General features: G+C 37.3%; 1 pseudogene across 1 annotated transcript; it reads left to right on the top strand.

The window, feature by feature from the left end:
- The first annotated feature begins 10912 nt into the window (after window positions 1-10912).
- On the top strand, window positions 10913-16855 carry LOC149201392 (FRIGIDA-like protein 4a; annotated as a pseudogene). Its single transcript, XR_016253868.1, has 3 exons — window positions 10913-12036; window positions 15750-15925; window positions 16033-16855. The product of XR_016253868.1 is annotated as an FRIGIDA-like protein 4a (transcript).
- The last annotated feature ends 1551 nt before the right edge of the window (window positions 16856-18406 follow it).

The raw sequence follows: 18406 nt of genomic DNA, 5'->3' as shown, positions 1-18406 counted from the left end.
CAAGGAAAGTTGGTTTCAGATAAGTACATTGACTGGTAACAGGCAGCAAAAACAAGAGTGAAAACAGGGCAAGAAACAGCAGGAAACCCCAGTAGCACAAGGCAAGACTGGTTCAACGCAGGTGGTACACAGGCAGTTTGACCTTCAGCGCAGGTAGCCCCTTCGGGAACTACGCTGAAATGCAGACAGCCTTCACACAGCCTGCACTGAAGAACGAAACTTTCGTTTCTCTTGGTTTCCGGGTCACAGATTGCTAAAAAATTCACAGTTTTTGGCCAAATCAGAAGCTATCAGTCAAGTACACACTAAGGGATGACAAGGAGGATGAAAATCTATTACTAAGAGCTTATTAGAGTCCTTGTGGATCAGCTCTTCAAATTATAAACTTGCCCAGAAACTGAGCTAGAGTAGCTGCCCTCTACTTTGCATTTGAAAGATCCAAATGCAGTTCGATTCGGTACTCCCTTTGTTTATGAAATGAATAGCAAAAACACAAACAACCAACAAGATACGATCCCCAGTGGAGTCGCCAATTTGTTGTTGGGAAAAGTATCCAATACGAAATGACCCTATCCCACTCTAAGGGTGATAGTACCTCAGCAACAACCGAATGTAAAGCTATTCAAGATTACTTCTTTATGAGATGTAAGAGAGAGGAGAAAGAGATCCACTAACCGTTATCTTCCGCTAATGATTGATCCAATCTTCTCTCTTTGTTGCTTGCTCCCAGCTCCTTGCTCTTTCACTGGCCCAACTACACAAAGGATCCTGCAAAAGCACAAGAAAAGGAAACTACAAGAAGCATACATCCATAATCGATTCAAGGATTAGAATAAATCAAATATACAAGCATCAATACGCCACAGAGACACATGCATATAGAAGAACCTCAAATGCTTTATTAATGGAAGAAGTAAAGTTCTGAGAGTGTTACAACCATAAGAGGCCCAATCCAGCAACACCTCCCATCAGAAAGAAATCCCCTCTTCACCTCCTTCAAAGCAATCACCCAATAGTTCTATACTCAAACCAACAGCACTTCCTTACATTCACAAGATTCCAACCCCCTTAGACCTCATGAGAGAGCTCTATATATAGGAGTTTTGGAGAAAGGATGAGTCAGCTTGAGCTTGGCATGGAGCTGACTAGTGTCCTCTCCCACTTCAGTTATTCTTCAGTTCTTGAGTCCACTTGGAGTTTCTTGCTTCCACTTGGAGGTCTAGATCCTCTTACTCATCACAAGGCGAATTCCCTGATCCAAGTGTCATTTTGGAAGCTTCCTGGGCATTTGACACCTTACAGAATGACTGTGCCACTTGGCCAATCTCGCCCAGCGCAGGTAGCCTTCATTAGATTTGACATTCAGCGTAGGTACAGAGTGGAGCAGTTGACATTCAGCGCAGATGCTCAGTGGAGCAGTTGACATGATCCAGAATTAGCTTGTTTTTGAGTGTTTTCAGGTGGAGAACTGATTTTCAGTGCTGTGGTTTGCTGACCTTGTTCCTCTAGGGGTAGGAACAACATGTTTAGGGACTTTGGATCCCTTAGATTATCGACATTTCATGCTTCATGCTGTAAGGCACAAAAATGTCTATAACACCATGGGAGAATATGTATTGAATAGCCCAATGCTTTCCATTCTAATGGGAGGTGTTGATGTTGTACTAGGAGTCCAATGGCTACAATCCTTGGGTACAATAGCTTTTAACTTTCAAGAACTTTTCATGAAATTTTATGCAGAAGGAAAGGAAGTTGAATTAAGGGGTATTGCAGGGAAACTGGGAAAGATAATAAGCTCTAATAGTATGACAAAGCCTCTAAAAAAGGAACAATGAGGTGTAATTGCACAATTATGTTCACTAGATGTTTCCACATCGAAATCATCTATTTCTCCAGATCTCCAAAAAGTCTTGGACAATCATTCCAAGGTATTTGATACTCCCAAAGGTATCCCACTTATTTGTGATCATGATCATGATATTCATTTGATTCTAGGAAGTGTTCCTCCAAACATCAGACCGTACATATATCCCTATGCCCAAAAGAGTGAAATTGAACATATGGTTGCAGAAATGCTTGAGGCTGGTATAATTCAACCTAGCCAAAGTTCTTTCTCTGCTACAGTAGTATTGGTGCACAAGAAGGATGGATCACATCATTATTAAAGATAAGTTTCCCATTCCTGTCATTGATGAATTATTGGATGAATTGCATGGATCAATTTACTTCACCAAGTTAGATCTTCGTTCAAGATATCATCAAACCAGAATGAAGACTCAAGATATTCAAAAAAAAACATTTAGAACTGATGAGGGTCACTATGAGTTTTTGGTCATGCCTTTTGGCCTTACTAATGCACCTTTTACATTTCAAGGTTTGATGAATTCCATTTTCAAACCCTTCCTTAGAAAATTTGTGTTAGTATTTTTTGATGATATACTAATCTATAGCAAGTCTCGGAAGGATCATGTTGAACACGTTGACAGGGTGCTACAACTATTGGAGGAGAAACAATTATATGCAAGAAGATCCAAATGTTGCTTTGGAGTACAAGAGGTGGAATATCTGGGTCATATTGTATCTCATGAAGGAGTTAAGGTAGACCCTAGCAAAATTAAAGCCATTAAGGAATGGGAAATCCCCACATCCATAAAGCATTTGCGAGGATTTCTCGGGTTGATAGGGTATTATCACAAGTTTGTTAAGAATTATGGGAAAATAGCAGCACCTCTAACAACATTGTTGAAGAAATATGCATTTTCATGGACTCCAGAAGCAACAAAGGCCTTCGAATATCTTAAAGAGGCAATGTGCCAAGCACCGGTCTTAGCTACACCAGACTTCACAAAAACCTTTATTGTGGAATGTGATGCTTCCGGAAATGGAATTGGTGTTGTTTTAATGCAAGATGAAAGACCCATTGCTTTCGAAAGTCGTCCAATCAAGGGAAAGTATTTACACAAAGCTATTTATGAGAAGGAAATGTTGGGAATACTACATGCACTTAAAAAATGGCGACCCTACCTAATAGGAAGACACTTCAAGGTAAAAAAGGATCATGATAGCCTTAAATACTTTTTAGAACAAAGATTATCCTCTGAAGAGCAACAAAAATGGGTCACAAAGATGTTGGGTTATGAATTTGAAATCATATACAAAAAAGGGAAGCAAAATGTTGTGGCAGATGCACTCTCAAGAAAGGATGAGGATGTGGAAGCATTGTTGTGCGCCATTTCCATTATCCAACCAGATTGGATAAACGAAGCAAGGGAGGAATGGAAGAATGACGAAGAAGTGTGGGAACTTATTCGAAAGTTACAACAAGATTCCAGTACATCTGATACATTTAGCTGGAAAAATGATTCATTATGGTACAAAGATCGCTTATACCTCTGTAAGAATTCCCAACTCAAACAAAATATTATTTTGGAATTGCACACTTCTCCCTTAGGAGGGCACTCAGGATTTTTAAAAACTTACCACAGGGTTAAGAAGGAATTTTTTTGGGATGGCCTTAAATCGGATATTCAAAAGTTTGTGGCAGAATGTTTGGTATGCCAACAAAATAACGCTGAAACAATTAAGACACCAGGTCTATTACAACCTTTATCCATTCCAAGCCAACTTTGGGAGGAGGTTTCAATGGATTTTATCACAGGTTTACCCAAGTCTGAGGGAAAGAGTGTTATCATGGTGGTAGTTGACAAACTTACCAAGTATGCACACTTTTGTGCATTATCACATCCATTTATAGCGAGTACAATTTCTACAACATTTATGGAAACAATTCAAAAGATACATGGAAACCCAAAGATTATTGTAAGTGACAGAGATCCCATTTTTACAAGAAATTTTTGGACAGAATTATTTTCTTGTCTTGGTACTCAATTAGCTCATAGCTCATCTTATCATCCTCAATCTGATGGGCAAACGGAGATAGTGAACAAATGTTTGGAAGGATATCTTCGTTGCTTTGTATCTGATACATATACACAATGGTCAAATGGTTGTCTCTGGCTGAATGGTGGTATAACACTTGCTTCCATACTGCAACAAAAATGACCCAATTTATGGAACTTTATGGATATCAGCCACCATCCATCACATCACATTTAAGAGAAAATTCTAAGGTTCAAGCAGTGGAACATTGCATCGAGCATCAACAACAAGTTCTCCAACTCTTAAAAGATAACCTCGTGTTGGTGCATAATAGAATGAAACAACAGGCAGATCAACATCGCAGTGAAAGAAGTTTTGATGTAGGTGACTGGGTATTCCTACGGCTACAACCATATAAACAAATGTCCCTCAAGCAAGTTAAGAAGGATAATAAATTATCACCAAAGTATTATGGTTCGTACAAGGTGCTGCAAAAGATTGGTACTATGGCATGCAAATTGGAGCTTCCTGCAGCTTCTCGAGTGCACCCAGTTTTTCATGTTTCATGTTTAAAGAAGGTTATAGGCAACAAGCTCCCAGTACAAACAATATTTCCAGAACTTGACGAGGAAGGAAAAATTATATTGGAACCGGAAGCAGCATAGAAACAAGAACTCGATAACTACGAAATCGATCCATTTCAGAGTATCTCATCAAGTGGAAGAACTTATCCACTAAAGATTCCACATGGGAGGATGAGAATTTTATACAGAAGCATCCAAAACTACTCAAGCGCTGAGGACAACACTTTTTTGAAGAAGAGGGTCATGTTAGGTCCCTATAATACTAGTGATGCCCCCATTAATATTGTAGTTGTATCCCTTATTAATATTGTTGTGCCCCTATTGTTATTACTGTGCCCCATAGAATCCCTCTATTGTTATTTTTGTGTCTTTATATTATTATTGTTAGGTCGGCTTGGTTATATTGTGACCCCTTAGACTTCTGTATATAGAAAGGAGGTTTTGTCATTTGAATCATCCAAGAATTGTTCATTTGCGTAATGTAAAGGAGGTTGCCCCTCGAAGAGGCTGAATTCTAAATTGTTCAACTATCTTTTCTATCTTTTTGTGAGCTGGTTTCATAACAGCAATCCTCCATGCCAATGACAAATCACAACCAAGAAACCACATGCAAATGCCATGCATGCCAAAACTAGTGAAGGAAACATACATGCAATTTGGTACCTACAAGTAAATATGATGTAGTTGTTGATCCCAATGCCTTCTTGTGCTTTCCTGTTCTTCCTTTGCCTTCTTACTCTAAGAATCCAAGTATGCCACACCCTCCAAGAGTGTTCCAAGAAAAATCTAAGTCTCCAAGAGTATGAGAGAGAGAGAATAATGAGAGAGATCCAAAATTGAATTGACGAAAGGTTACCAATTGATCCTCATAAGCCTTTTTATGGATGAGGCCTCTATTTTCTTCATTTTCCATTATTTTCCATCAATTTCCTCCTCGCATTCAACCTGTGACCTTTCACCTCCCATTTCTCCTAATGTCCATTATTTTCATAAACAACGTGCCAAAAATGGCATTTTGCCTTTCCAAAGCCTTAGCTATTTCCTTTGCCAATTTCCTTAGCCATAAGTAATCACAAGTGATCCCCATCACTAGGATTCTGCCTAACATCAATTTGGAATAAGTGCCCCATCATTCGTGGTTATTATTTTGCCTTTATTTATTTTTATTACATGGAATTTTCACTAGGGTTGTTACAAACATAGACATTACCTGGACATTTGGTCGTTGGGGAGACATTGTTGACACGTAATGGAGAAAAACAAATTTTACCACGGTTTTAGAAAATTGGAAAGTCAGGTAGTGAGCATGGTACGAAAGTATGGTGAGAAAGAGAAGCACCGATGTCAGAGCACTTATATGAGGCAAGAGTGGCATCAGTGCTTCAGATCTCTCCAACACTATAGAAGCTAAAATGAAATTTATGGCCGAGAGTTTTTTTATTTATTTAACCCTCATCCAATGTGTTACGATAACTCACCGGTGCGAAAGATATCCAAGAGCACCACATTTTTTTTTTAAATTAACAAATCTATAGTAGTGCTTTTGGTAAGACGCCTCGGGGAATTATAATACAAGTACCACACCAATGCTTTATTTGACTATATCATAACCCTTTCTTAAAAATAAAAATTCATCTAGAGTTGCTCTTTAGAAGAGACCTCAGGGTATTTTAGTACATTTACCACACCAGTGCATCGTTGGAAAATAGCACCACATTTTTTTGAAACTTAAAAACTATAGTGATGCTTTGAAGCTTAAATACTATAGTGATGCTCCTTCTTGGTATGCGCTGGGTTGTTCTACTACATGAAGTGCACCGGTGCTGCAGGTTTATATAGCACCGACCATTTTTAAAAGTTAACCTTTTTCCAATGCTATCAATTATTGAAGCTTGTTTTGTTATTTAGAGCACTGTGTTTTTATTTTATTTTATAAAAACAAAATTTCCACGGTGCACCATGTTCTATGCGGCACCGGTTCTTGTATGAATAGTAAAACATCAGTGTGTTTGTAGATTGTAGATGCACTGTCCAAAAAACATCCACTAAAACATTCGCCCGCCCACCTCTGCTAGTGACCTCCGCTACAAACAGATTTTTGGTCTATTTTTATAGGGTCTTCCACAAAAACCTCCGCTAGAAAATATTTTCCTTGTAGTGATAGGAAAAATAGCTCATATTAACATATGCAAGTTCCAACCAAGCCAGGGACTTCCACGTACCACCCAACCATAGATTGGGCTGAACCAAATCTCTCTTTCAGCCAATCACCCCCGTGCCATGTGCCAAGCATGAATGTGGGATCATAAGGGTTAAACCAAAATAGAACAAACCAGGGCTTCTAGAGGCCAAACCAACTCAACCCTCCACCACAATGATCTTACCTAACCACTTCAGAAATCACTAACATCAACTAGATTGGTATCTTCCCAAGTTGTCAAGGACTCCAAGGATTCTATATCAACCCACAACCTCGAGGGACCCAAGCTATTACAGGGTTCTAGAGAACTACCATCTCAACCCATAGCCTCCAGGGACCCAAGTTGTTCCATGGCTCTAGAGATTCTATCCCAACCCACAAACATAGGGAACCTAAGAACCAATCAGAAAATCCAAATGGGGAACCCACTACACCACGACTATCCAAGAAATGGCAAGGTAAGGATGAAACCACTGTCAATCGATGAAAATCCCCATGCCATGACAACAAATAACCAAGGATCCACATGCATATACCATGCATCCAAAAACCAGCAAGGAAATCACACATGCAACCTGTTACCTGCAATGTATCCCTGTTGTAGTTGTTGATCCAACCTTCTCTTCCACTGCCCACCAATTCCTTGCTTGTCATTTGATTGCTTTCTCCAAGTCTAAGTGAATGCTAGAATGCTCCAAGAATTCTCTAAGTGTGCAAGTGTGTAAGAGAAAGCTAAAACTGACAAAAATCTAAGCCAAAAGTTGTGAACTGTTTCTCTGATGCCTTTTTACCATTGATGTCTCTTTTTTTCCATTTTCTCTCTAATTTCCTCTGCATGCAAATTTGTGTCCCTTCACCTTCCTTTTCTCATATTTCCCTTTATTTTCATAATTAAATGCCATTTATTGCCTCTTTGCTTTTGCTAATGCTTTTGCCAATTTCCATATCCATTATTAAACCACAAGTGATGCCCACTATAATGTTTGCGCACCATTCAGCTTGAAATATGTGTCTCATGAACTTGGTTTTATTTTATTTACTTGGAAAATCAACCAAGGGTTGTTACAGAATCAACTAATTGACTATTTTAATTGGCATGTCCCAGTTTGACGAATTTGGTTATGAAACCTTCCAAAAATAATTCGAGGCATTAAACATCATTTTTTTGGGGGAAACTTTTCCACTTGAGCCTAGCACCTTTTTGCACTATTTTACACACATAAGCATTTCCAATGGTGTAAGAATTGCCTCAATTGGAGTATGTATGCAAAAGTTATGCCACCCAAAAGTTGAGCTTCTTGTTTTGACCACCAAAATTTGAAAGGATGCCATGTCAACCCCCATTATTAATGGAAAAGGGGCTAGCCATGTGGTCATGATAAAGAAGACTCTAGAAGAGTCCATATTTTAACTCTATTTAAGAGCTAAAGGAATCAAACTTAATCACTAATAGGCTATTGGGCTCTATTATAACCGAGCCACTAGGAGGAAAAGAGGTTTAATTCTATTCTAGTGCATTTTGTTCCATAGATTAGCAGAGTAGCCAAGAGTTGATAGGGAGAGATAACACATATAGGATTTGTGCATTGTAGCAACCCACATGCCACAAACCTCACTTCTTTGTAATTGCATCCATTTTCCATTCAAAGAAAGAGAGCATAGCAACCTCACCTTCTAGTTGGGTTTTCTCCTAAAAGGATTTCTAGGTGATATCTTGTGTTTTTATGGTTAGTGAATTTTATTTCGTTATATTTTTTTTGCATAATTATAAGTTGCATGCGTACGTAATAAACAATAATTAACAAATCTAGAATTCTAAGGAGAAATAAACCCTCATAGAGTAGATTTCAGATTTTAAGCTCAATTTTATCAGATCCATTGTGCCAAATTGTCCAATGGAATATCCACAACAATATATATATATATATATATATATATATATATATATATATATATATATATATATATATATATATATATATATAATGGTGGAATTGCCTTTTTTGTTGTTATTTTAGACAAATACACCCCCCAGGGCTTGGACACTACTAAGGTTTATATAGTTAATCCCATTTGTCTTAGAAACCTCTTTATATTACTTCTTGATATAGGCAACTCTAAGCAACTATAATGAAGTTCTTGCATAGTGTATGCTCTCTCTCTCTCTCTCTCTCTCTCTCTCTCTCTCTCTATATATATATATATATATATATATTTGTGGGGAAAATAGAGAGGTACTTATTCATGTTCATAAATGACATTTTTAGTAAATCTATCAACATAAACCAATGTGCCTCACCTAAGAGGATTTGACCCCAACATTGCTTACCAACAATTATATATACACACACATAGATGTCAATATCTCTCTATTTCTCTATCGACAGAGAGAAAAATACACACACACACACACACTTTTCAAGTAAAACTTCCTATGAGCCCCCTTCTCTAAAATATTCAAATAAAGATAGTGAGAAAGAGAACCTAGTAGGAAGAAGAGTAAATGGATTTCATATACATATATTAAGGAAAACCTCATAACATCCCCCACTTTTCTAAAATATTCCATTGGAGAGTGACTCAACCGCTAATGCTTAATTTCACCTTGTGCTCTATGGCCTCCCAAATCGAAATAATAACTTACTAATTTAATGGTTTAATTGTATGGTAGAGATGTTGTAATGTTTAACATTTTGACTTGGTCAAAATAAAATAAAATTTAAAACAAAATAATATTTTCACATTCGAACCCATGGTTTTTCCCATGGTATTTTTCTTATCGTAGTATATAAGTTCTACGTTTTGGAGGGTTTTTTGATATATTTTCTAGTCTACTTTGTCCAAAATCTGACAAGGATTTCTTCGAATCACAAGTTTGAATTGTAAACTCTGCACAATAAGAGTGTCCCATGGGTTTTTAAGCACATTGAATACATATATGCAGTCAAAAGCCCATTTTAAACAACAAAAATTAAGATTTGGCAAAAAAAATCATTTGATTGTAGCAAAAGACTCCAAAACATAACATGTTTAGACAATGCCATTTTTCTCTAATAAAATAAAATAACATTTTCAAACTCCGACCCATGGTATTCTTCTCTAATGTGGCATATTTAAAGGCTAATAATTAGACCGACCTAGATTTATCTTAATGTTGGATCTACTAAGCACCGAGAGGGATCGAATCTATTTTCAATGTAAAAGAGGTTTACACCTCAAGAGAGAAACGAGAAATTTAATACTCTTAACACTTGGTAAATACAAAGTTAGATGAATCTATACTGGTTCATTATAATATATTGATATTTAACTCAACCTTAATGATTAGCTTAATTAATAAATATTTTTCCTATTAAAATTAATGGAAAATCATAACCCATTACCCTTGAAATTAATATAAATAATCACTATTAATCCATTTTTTCTTTTATATTTAAATGTTAAAATTAATGAAAAATCATAACCCATTAAAATCCTTGAAATTAATATCAATAATCACTATTAATCCATTTTTTTTTTCTTTTATATTTAAATTTAAAGATTCAAGAACTCATATAGATCACTAAAATAAGTTCCATGTTAAATTTTATTAGCAACCATCATTTTTTCTTTTATATTTAAATTTAAAGATTCAAGAACTCATATAGATCACTAAAATAAGTTCCATGTTAAATTTTATTAGCAACCATCATCAAATTTAAGTTAGATGTAAATATTCTACTTTCTATCACCCTAATGATGAACCATATTAGCTAGTTAGAAATATTAACAAAACTAAATTAATATAATGGATTAAAAAAAACATAAATCAAAACTCCACTTTAAAATTAAGATGTTTCATGAGAAACACTACCTAAAATACAACAAATTAATATATTGAGAATTTAAATCTAAAGAGCATAAACAACTTACTTCTTAGCCATTTCATAGTAATTATCCTTCGATCCCTTGACATTACAAACCAGAAACCTAAAAACCTAACCTACGTAACCACAACAAACCAAAAAAACCATACAAACACTACACACTAAAAAAACAAACACTATACAACAAAAACATAAAACTTATTAAGATGGGTTTCCACAATTTTCATGTAATTATTACAAAAAAACCTAAAATCATTCTAATAATCTTGATATACATCACAAAAATTAAATTCAACATCGGACCTTTGGGCATTCCAACTGAAAATATTTACAAAACATAAAGTTTCGCCAATACCGACGGGTAGTCCACATTTCAGTTCCGGAGAAAACAAAAATATTAAAAAATAGGAAGGTTTCATAGCCATGAGATATCTAAACCCATGAAATAGTTTGCAGCCACAAGGTGCAAATATAATGATGGGTACAGTCCACTCGGCTGGGATGGAGAGATATAAAAGGCAGGGAATATTAGAGCCCACAGGAAGCAGGAATGCGCATGCGGAGTTGCAGGGTAGAGTTTTATAGCGAAAATTTACGGATATCTTGCAGGTTAATTCCCTTGCTTGAACTCAGAGAAATTAAAGATCCATTGAACCTGTCGTAGCAATTTCGATATCCGCCACCATGGTGGTGGACGGCTCTAGGGAGGAGCAGCTGCAGAAGGCTTTTCTGGAGCTGCAATCCCATTCTTCAGCCCTGGTGAACTTGACCGTCCAATGGAAGGAGCTCGAAGACCTCTTCGACGGGCTGGAGAGGCTGTTGCAGAATCGCTTCGAAGATCTCGAGCAAAAGGGCAAAGAAAATGGAAAGGAGAAACAATCCGCAGCAGAAAGGAGCGCTGGAAGACCGAATAAGACCTCGGAGAAAAATCCCCCCGCAAAAGAGAGCACTGAAAACTCTCAAAAGACCTTGCCGGCCTTAAAGCATGACGTGAATCCGCGCCCAGAGCTGAAATCTCTATGCGAGAATATGGACGGCGAGGGCCTCAGGGAGTTCTTAGCCAGTGCCCGTGAGGTCGCGGCGGTACGTAACGAAGTCCCCGCGGCGCTGAGGTGTGCTGCGGACCCGGCCAAGCTGGTTTTACAGACCCTGGATGGTTTTTATCCGGCCGATTGCGAGGGTGAACCGCCTACGGGCCTTGATGCGCAGAGATATGCGTGTGATTTGCTCTTGGAGTCCCTGCCCTATGTTTTGTTGTCGGACGAGGTGTCATCGGAGGCGAAAAAAGATGCTCTGAAAATTGCTGCTACATGGAAATCTAAAATGAACCCCGACGATGCCCACATCCCTCCTGTGGAAGCACACGCATTCTTGCAGCTCTTGGCTTCTTACGGAATTTCAAAGGAATTTAAGGATGACGACTTTTGTACGCTAGTCCCTCGCATTTCCAGTAACCCAGAGGCGCCAGAGCTCTGTCGTGCGCTTCAAATCACTCACAAGATACCAGGTTTCTGGACTTTGCCTTCTCTGTTTCAGCCGGCCTCTTGGTTCAGTTTAGCTTTTGTATTTAGGCAAAGTTTGCTGAGGGTTACATTGTCAGTTTATACTGTATACTTTATACTTGAAATAAAAGGTATACCATTCACCAGCAGCTAGGGGGTTGGAGTTCGCTATTTTGTGCGCTTTAATGTGTTTTTCTCGTGTTTGTGTAGTGGTTTGTTTCAGTCTTTATCTGTTTTTGAAGTAACCTTCTCTTCTGTTCGATAACGAGACTCCTTGTTTTATATTTTCTCTTTATTTTTCTTGCACCTTCTTTATAATCTCATATTTATTTATTTATCTTCATTATAGTTAGACCACTCATCAGCAGAGGTTCTGCTGTAAAACCTTAATTTGACAGTCTGTTCAAAACTCGTTTACAGCAAAATCCATAACTCGTGTATACGCACATCACGGCAATTCCCTTAGTTTGTGCATTGGACAGAGATAGAAATCCCTAGACTCAAGCAGATAATTCCTTAAAATTCTGGCCTATGCTGCCCCCCTTTTTACGATGAACTGTGCACATGCATCTCATATGGCCTCCGTGTTTTGTTGGTAGATGGCTCTTTCTTAAGGAAATGGACTCGACCTTTGGCTTAGATTGCCCAACAACAGAGGCTGTTCTGTTAAATATGTCGAGTATTCCTCACCTGATCTCATCTGTTGAAATACTCGGTATCTGTTGCTTGTCAAGGATGCTAAGACTCCCACTTAATCTCAGATTAGATAGATAATTCTACTGGTCAAATTAACACAGCTATGTCTTAAAGGTTTTTGAACCTGGGTGTGAGCTATTAAAACTGGACACCTATGTCTTCAAGGTTTTTGAACCTGGGTGCGAGCTACTAAAACTGGACACCTTGTAACCTGGTATAGGTAAAATATTGCACCAACATTGGCTTTCAACAATTTTTGTTTTCTTTAAAATGGTCTTACAGATCTTCAAGTCATAGATAGTAAATTTGGTCTTCAATCCTGATAGCTTTACCTTGTGATAGTTCTTTCTTGATATAATTATGATTTTACTCGTCTTTCTGAGTATTCTGAGTTTGCTAAACAAGTCTTATTGAGATGTAAAATTGCAAGTCCAAAATTACCTTGACTATTTTGAAATCCCTTAAAAAGTCTTTGATATTTTATTTCGTAGGGAGTGCATGTTGAATTTCAAACTACCAATGTTTTAGAAGCTCGAATTGGACTTGAATAGGTCCTGGATCAAACTAGACTCAGATCGGTATCAGCTGAGGGCTAGGTTTATGAATTGTTTCTGTGAACAGGTTCACAGAAACGGATCCCCTGGAGAAGGAAACAGATGCTGGGCCCAAGAAATGGATCCCAAATATTCCCGGGGTGTTTTTGACCAGTTGATACCCGAGAAATTGATTTTTTAATGAAAAACTTCATCCGATACTACTTAAGGTTAAATCCTAATCAAGGTTTGATTTATCCTTATGTCAATACCTGTTCTCAATGTCTAATCGATCCTTATGTGCTGCGATGTTGGTCACTTACACTTTTATTTAGTCATGTCATATCCTTCAAGAAAACCACATTCACCACTATCATGGACATGTAGACGTGGCTTACAAAACTGTTATGAGTCATGACCTGCTTACATGCTTCTGCCGAAATGGTCCTTAACATCATCAATAATCAATGATGGTAATAACTTATCAAATTATCAGTTACAGTACATGGACGGTGAATATTAATGTGTATGAGAATTCTCTTTTTCGGTTATGGTTAGAACATGTAATTCTACTCTTGTGATTCCTGAATGGCTTTGAATCTTGACTCTGTTCTTTTATTTTATTAAAAAAACATTTTTATATCCTTTTTACTTGTCATTTCCATGCCATATTTGGATCCTGGCTTTTCATAAATCTGGTGGATCTCTATCTGGATCTGTATCGATATTCTGGTAACTTAGCTAAAAATACATAAAATGTTAATTATTTTAATGGAGATTTTAAACAATCAAACTGGCTGGTTGGGCCCTGGTCAAATTGATTAAACCAGCAGATTGAACAGGTTGAACCTGTTCACAACTCAGTTTGAGGTCCCCAAGGAGTGAACTGGACAAACTGCAAATTACTATTTCTCGTAGTCATGTGTCATTGTAGAAAACAATTTTAGTTGCTCATGTTTAGCTCTGATGCTGTGTTCTTGGTGGCTGTCCCAGTGATATCACTGTAACAGGGAAGCACATTTGTCTTGATTGAGTTTTCTTGTCTGTTGGTAAAAATGTGGTGATGCCCGAGAAAATATTGGTTTGAATCAAACTACATTCAGAAGCCTAGATTGATGGTGAGGAGTTAAGGATGAGCAAGAAAAAGCTAACTTCTTGGACAGCTCCACACCACCCAAGCCCATTGCCCTCCACCAAACTGATACTATTTTAATTAAATATATAAATATAATACTATAAGCTGTCGGATCTTCCTTATAAAGTTCTTTTTACATGTCATTATCCCATCAAAACTTGAGCTGACTAAAATATTGAGCTAGTTCAGTTTAGTTTCATTACCCAATTGATTATGGTAAGAAATTGTTTGAAGTAGTTTACTTTAACTACTTACAACTTTAGGCTTCTTAAGAGCATGTACCATTGGTGAACTGTTGAAAGGCGCATCTCCACTTATCTCTGCAGGCAACGGCCAAAGGATTCATGAGTAGTTTTTGTATTGGCTAGTTTGTAGAGCAATTGTTTTGATGTATTTTGTGTCCATAATAGGTGCTTTTATAGGCAACTGCATGTGATTTTATTAGATTAGTCTGTCCAATTGCACATAAATCCCTTTTTCAAACTATGCATCTACTTTCAAGATCAAATGGATGCTAATCTAATTTGTGAATTACTACACAGTTTTCTTCACTTAAAAAATGCCAATCAATGGACTGGATCGTTAATCATCTGATATTTTAGTTCTTCAGAGAGATGTTTGTTCTTTCAACGACTAACTGTGGCTTTCTTAGTTGTCTTAAGCAGTGTTATCAGACCTGGACCGAACTGGTCTGAACCAGCCAGTCTGACCGTTTTGAGGCAAAAGCTGGTTTGGACTGGTGATTTGAACCATTTTGGCCGGTCTGGTACCGAACTGGCTGGTTCTGTACTGAACTGGCTATTTTCACTGAACCAGCCAGTTCAGTACTGGTTCACTAAAGCTCAGTAGAACGTAGCAAGTGGGGCCTATTTTGCTTTTTTTTTTCTTTTCTTTTAATTTGTCTTGGTTTGGCACTACCCCACACAATAGGTGCTTAATATTCAAGCCTATGGCCCTACCATTGCTATGCAATTCATGGTAATGTTAAAATTTTGTATGTATCTTGATGTACCAGTCACTCAAAACAAAATCTTGAATTGACATGCTAAGCTTTTTTATCTTATTTTAATGCTTAGAGGGTGATATTGATGACAAAGATCCCAATATAGACAAAGATTTTGATGACATGTAGGTATGTGTTTTTGTTGATGGTTTTTTTACCGGTTTCTGTCTGGTTCTGACTGGTTACTGGTTCAGGGGGGTCTACTGGTTCAATGACTGGTCCAGTTCTGATAACATTGGTCTTAAGTGGTTTCAAAGCATTGTGGGGTTTATTTGTGTTCTCTGCAACACTTTGATATTACGATGTGTAGATTGTGGTTCTGCATGATATGATTGGTCTTGTTTCTTGCAGATATCGTGGAAAAAATGAGTAGTAGTGGAAAGCATATTGACGCTATACGGTTTGTCTATGATTTTGGACTCGTAGAAAAATTTCCACCTGTGCCTTTGTTGAAGGCATTTCTAGAGTACGCAAGGAAAGCATCAAAGAGATTATCAAAAAAGAGACAAAACACTGTTGGTGCAAAGGTATATTTACTCTTATGTGCATGTTGCCTTGTTAGTATAAAATTACTATCAAAATATTAACTTGTCACTCGGATATATGCTCTGACCACTTCCATGTCTTATTGCAGAATTATGCAGCCTCAAAAGAAATAGATTCATTGAGAAACGCAATTAAGTGTATTGAAGAGCACAAACTTGGAGCACATATATCTTCTAAAGAGCTTGAAGAGCGTGTTGCTCAGTTACAGAAAGACAAGATCAAAAGGAAAAGAGAGTCAAGGAAAAGAAGTAGAGAGGCAAAGTCTCGTCTAGGCACTTGGTAGTGTTTTTGGTGCTGGTGCACTTCTCCCTAAACTTTCCTCTCCCAGTGCCTTTTCCCTTCCAATTCTTCTGCACTGCTCCATAAACCTAGCTCTCCATGCCCCTTTGCCCTTCCCAATTCTTCTCACTTATATCGTCCTCAAGTGGCCAGTATCCCATCGTACAGTTTACCTGGTTAGGGTGTATATGACAGAGGAAGCCAAGGCATTTATCAATTAGCCTATGATGTTGGAAGCAACCCATCATCTCTGTCAAATTCTCATTTATATCCATCAGTCTACAATCTTCTTTGTATGGGGTTGGCTCTTTTCATGGATCAGTTTATTATGGAAGTTATATTATTGGCAGTGGTGTGCCTCCAGCAACTTCTTACCAGTCTTCATATTTACATTAGGTCTGGTTTATTTGGTGTTGAAGAAGCCATGCCCTGAGCTGCTGATGCTCACTCAGCCACCTGCTAATTGAAGTTTGAAGTAATCACTTCTTAGTTACCGATCTAGAAAGCGTAATTTTTTGAACTATTTAAATGTAATCATTTGTTTGGGTAATGTGATCGGCCAAATAGCTTTTCTAAACCCTGTCTGAAAGTTGTTCTTAGTATTATGCGAGGATCTGCTTTTGGAAAAGGTATCTGATTTGTCCTGGTGCACTCTGTAAATGCTAAATGCGCTCTTTTTCCTATTGAAAGTTGTCTGGTTGCTAGCATATCATGTCATCGATTCTGTGACAATCGATTCTGTGACAGTTTCTGCCTGGCATACATGTCAAAATTGTATGAATTAAGAAAGAAGAGGACCAACAAGAGACCTTGAAGGAGGATGGTCCAATAAGACATTGCCAAAGTCATCTAAAAGAGACTTCCAGAGTGATAAGAAGGGGGGGGGGGGTGAGACGGATAAATTATTTAGTGAAATATTTACATATTTTGATTTTTATTTTTCCATTCCTCTGGCTGTTATTATGTTAGATTTCCAAGTTTTTAAATCTTGTAATATAATCCTTAACAATATTAATGGCACTTATTTTGCTGGTATGATGTTATATTTCCAAGTTTTTAAACCTTATATAATATAAACCTTTAACAATGTCAATGGTACTTATCATGAAATTTGGAAGTTCAATTTTAAGTCGGTTAAGTGGTATTGACAATTCCAAAGAGACTCTTGAGAGTGTGCCAAATTTCTTTCACACTAATCTCGTTCCTGGTATAATGGATGATACTTACCCAATAGGTTCAGGGAATCATCCATTGTGAATCCATTAAGCTTGATGTCAACAATAAGCCTCTTGATTTCACTGATTTTAACTTTTATACGATGAAGGGTAAAACCCCTATATTACCTGAGGAAAGGATGTGTTCGCCTTGAAAAAGAGTGAGAAGACCTTGGGAATGTCTAAAGAAGCCCTAAAAAAAGAGGTGTTGGGGAGGATTTTAAACTTCCGAAAACCCTAGAGGAAAAAAAAAGAGATGATCCCAAAAAAATTTAGTAAAATTTGGGTCTATAATCATAAGAACTTAAGTGATGCTAGTGTTTTTTATATCATTAAGAATGAGAGTAAGGTTCATATGCTTCATAAAAATAAAGTTAATAAAGTGAGAATCAAAACAAATAGCTAGGCACAAGTGTTTTATGGTAGCCAAGCAAAAGTGCGTGCGCTTAAAATAAAAAAGCCCTTAAAATAAAAAAGCCAATCAGAGGAAGTGCATCAAAGTATAAAGTAGCAAGAAGTGCATCAAAGGTGCAAAGCTACATCAAAATAGCAATGGCCATTAAAGGTGCAAAGCTACATAAAAATAGTATTTTTATAAAGTTACGCCACCAAAGGAAAAGGTGCTCTTAAATGTGCAAAGCTACATCAAAGTAACAATTGTTTTTAAAGATGCAAAGTTACACCGAAGGAAAAGGTGCAAAGCTACATCAAAGTAGCAACTGTCTTTAAAAATGCAAAGTTACACCAAAGGAAAAGGTGCAAAGGTACATCAAAAGAAAATGTGCAAAGATACATCAAAGTAGCAGTTGCCCCTAAAATTGCAAAGCTACACCAAATGAATGGAAAAGTTGGAAAATCATTTCGCCACCAACAAAGGCCAGCACTACCAAATGGATATGCTTAAAATATGCCAATATCTCCAATACAACATTATTAATAGCAATTGCCTTGAAAAGTGCAAAGTTACAC

The sequence above is a fragment of the Pinus tabuliformis genome, chromosome 2_1 (assembly GCF_031772625.1).
Source record: "Pinus tabuliformis cultivar Carrire ecotype Pingquan chromosome 2_1, CPIR1, whole genome shotgun sequence".
Taxonomy (NCBI): Eukaryota; Viridiplantae; Streptophyta; class Pinopsida; order Pinales; family Pinaceae; genus Pinus; species Pinus tabuliformis.
This window is presented reverse-complemented; position numbering and strand designations above follow the sequence as displayed.